Here is a 6,000-nt window from a genome sequence, read left to right as displayed (position 1 = left end):
GCATCCCATAGGTTTTTGTTCATCATGTCTCCACTGTCATTTGTTTCTAGGTATTTTTTTATTTCACCTTTGATTTCTTCAGTGATCACTTCGTTATTAAGTAGTGTATTGTTTAGCCTCCATGTGTTTGTATTTTTTACAGATCTTTTCCTGTAATTGATATCTAGTCTCATAGCATTGTGGTCGGAAAAGATACTTGATACGATTTCAATTTTCTTAAATTTACCAAGGCTTGATTTGTGACCCAAGATATGATCTATCCTGGAGAATGTTCCATGAGCACTTGAGAAAAATGTGTATTCTGTTGTTTTGGGGTGGAATGTCCTATAAATATCAATTAAGTCCGTCTTGTTTAATGTATCATTTAAAGCTTGTGTTTCCTTATTTATTTTCATTTTGGATGATCTGTCCATTGGTGAAAGTGGGGTGTTAAAGTCCCCTACTATGATTGTGTTACTGTCGATTTCCCCTTTCATGGCTGTTAGTATTTTCCTTATGTATTGAGGTGCTCCTATGTTGGGTGCATACATATTTACAATTGTTATATCTTCTTCTTGGATCGATCCCTTGATCATTATGTAGTGTCCTTCTTTGTCTCTTGTAATAGTCTTTATTTTAAAGTCATTTTGTCTGATATGAGAACTGGTACTCCAGCTTTCTTTTGATTTCCATTTTCGTGGAATATCTTTTTCCATCCCCTCACTTTCAGTCTGTATGTGTCCCTAGGTCTGAAGTGGGTCTCTTGTAGACAGCATATATATGGGTCTTGTTTTTGTATCCATTCAGCCAGTCTGTGTCTTTTGGTGGGAGCATTTAATCCATTTATATTTAAGGTAATTATCGATATGTATGTTCCTATTCCCATTTTCTTAAATGTTTTGGGTTTGTTATTGTAGGTGTTTTCCTTCTCTTATGTTTCTTGCCTAGAGAAGTTCCTTTAGCATTTGTTATAAAGCTGGTTTGGTGGTGCTGAACTCTCTCAGCTTTTGCTTGTCTGTAAAGGTTTTAATTTCTCCATCACATCTGAATGAGATCCTTGCTGGGTAGAGTAATCTTGGTTATAGGTTTTTCTCCTTCATCACTTTAAGTATATCCTGCCACTCCCTTCTGGCTTGTAGAGTTTCTGCTGAAAGATCAGATGTTAACCTTATGGGGATTCCCTTGTGTGTTATTTGTTGTTTTTCCCTTGCTGCCTTTAATATGTTTTCCTTATATTTAATTTTTGACAGTTTGATTAATATGTGTCTTGGCGTGTTTCTCCTTGGGTTTATCCTGTATGGGACTCTCTGTGCTTCCAGGACTTGATTAACTATTTCCTTTCCCATATTAGGGAAGTTTTCAACTATAATCTCTTCAAATATTTTCTCAGTCCCTTTCTTTTTCTCTTTTTCTTCTGGGACCCCTATAATTCGAATGTTGGTGTGTTTAATATTGTTCCAGAGGTCTCTGAGACTGTCCTCAGTTCTTTTCATTCTTTTTTCTTTATTCTGCTCTGCAGTAGTTATTTCCACTATTTTATCTTCCAGGTCACTTATCCATTCTTCTGCCTCAGTTATTCTGCTATTGATCCCTTCTAGAGTATTTTTAATATTATTTATTGTGTTGTTCATCATTGCTTGTTTACTCTTTAGTTCTTCTAGGTCCTTGTTAAATGTTTCTTACATTTTGTCTATTCTATTTCCAAGGTTTTGGATCATCTTTATTGTCTTTATTCTGAACTCTTTTTCAGGTAGACTGCCTATTTCCTCTTTATTTGTCAGGTGTGGTGTGTTTTTACCTTGCTCCTTCATCTGCTCTGTGTTTTTCTGTCTTCTCATTTTGCTTATCTTACTGTGTTTGGGGTCTCCTTTTCACAGGCTGCAGGTTCGTAGTTCCCATTGTTTTTGGTGTCTGTCCCCAGTGGCTAAGGTTGGTTCAGTGGGTTGTGTAGGCTTCCTGGTAGAGGGGACTAGTGCTTGTGTTCTGGTGGATGAGGCTGGATCTTGTCTTTCTGTTGGGCAGGTCCACGTCTGGTGGTGTGTTTTGGGGTGTCTGTGGCCTTATTATGATTTTATGCAGCCTCTCTGCTAATGGATGGTGTTGTGTTCCTGTCTTGCTAGTTGTTTGGCATAGTGTGTCCAGCACTGTAGCTTGCTGGTCGTTGAGTGAAGCTGGGTCTTGGTTTTGTGATGGAGATCTCTGGGAGATTTTTGCTGTTTGGTATTACGTGGAGCTAGGAGGTCTCTTGTGGGCCAGTTTCCTGACGTTGGCTCTCCCACCTCAGAGGCACGGCCCTGGTGCCTGGCTGGGGCACCAAGAGCCTTTCATCCACACGGCTCAGAATAAAAGGGAGAAAAAATAGAAAGAAAGAAAGAAAGAGGATAAAATAAAATAAAATAAAGTAAGATAAAATAAGATAAAGTTATTAAAATAAAAAATAGTTATTAAGAAAAATTTTTTTTTAAAGTAAAACAAAAAAACGGACGGACAGAACCCCAGGACAAATGGTGAAAGCAAATCTATACAGACAAAATCTCATACAGAAGCATATACATACACACTCTCAAAAAGAGGAAAAGGGGAAAAAATAATATATCTTGCTCCCAAAGTCCACCTCCTGAATTTGGGATGATTCGTTATCTATTCAGGTATTCCACAGATGCAGGTACATCAAGTTGAATGCGGAGCTTTAATCTGCTGCTCCTGAGGCTGCTGGGAGAAATTTCCCTTTCTCTTCTTTATTCACACAGCTCCCTGGGTTCAGCTTTGGATTTGTCCCCGCCTCTGCATGTAGGTCGCCTGAGGGCATCTATTCTTCGCTCAGACAGGAGGGGGTTAAAGGAGCAGCTGCTTTTGGGGCTCTGGCTCACTCAGGCCGGCGGGAGGGAGGGGTATGGATGCAGGGCGAGCCTGCGGCGGCAGAGGCCGGCGTGACGTTGCAGCAGCCTGAGGTGTGCCGTGCGTTCTCCCAGGGAAGTTTTCCCTGGATCACGGGACCCTGGCAGTGGCGGGCTGCACAGACTCCCGGGAGGGGCAGTGTGGAGAGTGACCTGTGCTCGCACACAGGCTTCTTGGTGGCAGCAGCAGCAGCCTTAGCGTCTCATGCCAGTCTCTGGGGTCCGCGCTGATAGCTGCGGCTCGTGCCCATCTCTGGAGCACGTTTAGGCGGTGCTCTAGATCCCCTCTCCTCGCGCACCAGGAAACAAAGAGGCAAAAAAAAGTCTCTTGCCTCTTCGGCAGGTCCAGACCTTTTCCCGGACTCCCTCCCCGCCAGCTTTGGCACACTAACCCCTTCAGGCTGTGTTCATGCCGCCAACCCCAGTCCTCTCCCTGGGATCCGACCGAAGCCCGAGCCTCAGCTCCCAGACCCCGCTTGCTCCAGCGGGTGAGCAGACAAGCCTCTCGGGCTGGTGAGTGCTGGTTGGCACCGATCCCCATGCAGGAATCTCTCCGCTTTGCCCTCCACACCCCTGTTGCTGTGCTCTCCTCTGTGGATCCAAAGCTTCCCTCCTCTGCCACCCGCAGTCTCCGCCCGTGAAGGGGCTTCCTAGTATGTGGAGACCTTTCCTCCTTCACAGCTCCCTCCCACTGGTGCAGGTCCCGTCCCTATTCTTTGTCTCTGTTTTTTCTGCTTTCTTTTACCCTACCTAGGTACGTGGGGAGTTTCTTGCCTTTTGGGAGGTCTGAGGTCTTCTGCCAGCGTTCAGTAGGTGTTCTATAGGAGCAGTTCCACGTGTAGATGTATTTCTGATGTATCTGTGGGGAGGAAGGTGATCTCCACGTCTTACTCTTCTGCCGTCTTCTCCTCTCTCTTTTTCTGTTATTTTTAAATTCATTTTGGTTTTTTTTCATTTTTGTTTCCATCTAGGATGGATTTTCCTTCTACCTGAAGAACTCCTTTTGATATTTCCTTAATGCAGGTCTGATGGTGAATTCTCTCATTTTTTTCCCATTTCTAAAAATGTCTTTGTTTTGCTTTTTTAGTGAGGGAGATTTTCCCTGAATATAGAATTCTAGTTTGACAGTTATTTTCTTTCAGCACCCTGAAGATGCCATTCCACTGATTTGTGTTTTCCATTATCGCTACCAAGAAGTCATATAATAGTCTTATTGTTATTCCTTGAAAATAATGTATCTTTTTTCCTCTAGCTACTGTAAAGACTTTTTATCTTTATTTTTTTAGTTGTTTTACATGATATGCCTACATGCCTTTTGTGTGTAGGCGTATGTGTATATATCCTGTGTGTAATTCAGAGTGATTCTCTAATCTGTATCTGATGTTTTCCTCAGGTTTGGAAAACATATGGCTATGATTTCTTCATATATTGTGTCTGATACATTCTATCTCTCCTATCCATGTGCAACTCCAATTACACATATGCTAGACCTTTTAATTGGGTTTCTTATGCCTCAGGTACTCTTCCAAGCTTACACGGTTGTTGGCAGAATTAATTCCTTGTGGTTATAGGACAGAGGTTGTGTTTTCTTACCAGTTGCCAACTGAGATTGCTCTTTTCCTAGAGGCTGTCCACATTCCTTGCCAAATGGCCTTCTTATAAGCCCTCTCAAAACTTGGTAGCTTATTTCTTCAGAGCCAGCAAGGAAATATCTCTCGTTCCTGTTTGCTGAGGTGAATTTTTATAGATGTATTATAAGCATGGGTGTGACATCCATCACCTTTGCTTTATTCTACTGTTCTTAGAGTAGAAGCAAGTAGTAGAGGCAAGTAGGCAAGTAGTAGTAGTAGAGGCAAGTCACAGTTCTGCCCACAGTCCAGAGGAGAGGATTGTATTATACATGGGTGTGACTCATTGAGGGTCACCTTAGATGAATTTGCTACAATCTATTTATCTTAAAGTTGTATCTGATAATTTTAATACAGTGATTTTTGTTATGGGTCTGTTTCTGTTGAGTGCTTTTTTTTTTTTTTTTTTCTTCTTGATCTTTAGCCTTTTGGTCTTTTCTCCTGGTATGTTTGTTGTATTTTTATCACATCCTGGACACTCTATATCATTTATAGATGTAAAAACCATTATATACCTTGCAGGCTGTGCAAAAACCACTGGTGGGCTCATGGGCCAGTAGGCTGTAGTTTGCCTACCTCTGTTATAAATGAAAAAAAAAGTTGTAAATTGTAAAAATAAATTGAGGCTGTACATTGTATTATCTTCCTCTAGAGAAGGTTTTATTTTATCTTCTGTTGGGTAGTTAGTCTAAAGGCAAGAGCAAATTAATACAAATAGAGATTAAGTAAAATTGAGCTGGATTCAGTGTTTGTGAGGGTTAACTTATTTCCACTTTACCCTTTTGCCTAGGGTATAGCCCTTAAGCATATGGAGACTGCCATTTTTTCAGTCTTTTGACCAAAGAATACAGACAACAAGTTACAGTTCCTCAAGGAAACTACAAAGAATTGGGTGTCAGGCTAACATTTCCACATATCTTTTCTTTCTTTCTTTCTGGAATCTTTGCCCCTCAACTCTTCTCTTACTTAGAAGCTGTATCTACATCTTACAGTCTTTATAACATCATTCTAGGGATGGAGGAGAACTAGTTCTTTCCTTCAACTTTATAGGAATAGGAAGGGTAGCAGGATGGAAGGAGCCCTGGTAATGGTCAGGGCAACTCTTCTCTCCAAAACATTAATCTCAGGATTAAGAAATGAGCTGCCTGAGTAATAGGGTCTCCAAGTATTCTGCTGTTTGGATTGTGTCTTCTGATATTGATCACTTGGGAGCAGTCAGTGCTGTTTTGGGAAGGAGACCCAGGAGTCTGGAACAGACGATTTGCACCTTATAAATAAACCTTAAGCCAGAGTTACTGCTTTGTGACTCAATGAGGAGCTTCTTCCAGGAGGAGGGGCTGTGAGAATCTAGAGGAAATTAATGTGACTTTGTCCTTCACTTCTAATCTCAGACACTGGAAGACTGGGATAGGCATTGTTCCTTCCTGTCCAGTTCTTTTATATATTGCATCCAAGAGGTATCTAAAGATTTGCCAGTGAAGGGGAAATTCCTATTA

Source organism: Balaenoptera acutorostrata, chromosome 1 (genome assembly GCF_949987535.1).
Source record: "Balaenoptera acutorostrata chromosome 1, mBalAcu1.1, whole genome shotgun sequence".
In the NCBI taxonomy this organism is placed as follows: Eukaryota; Metazoa; Chordata; class Mammalia; order Artiodactyla; family Balaenopteridae; genus Balaenoptera; species Balaenoptera acutorostrata.
The sequence above is the reverse complement of the archived record's forward strand: the minus strand, read 5'-3'. Positions refer to the sequence as shown.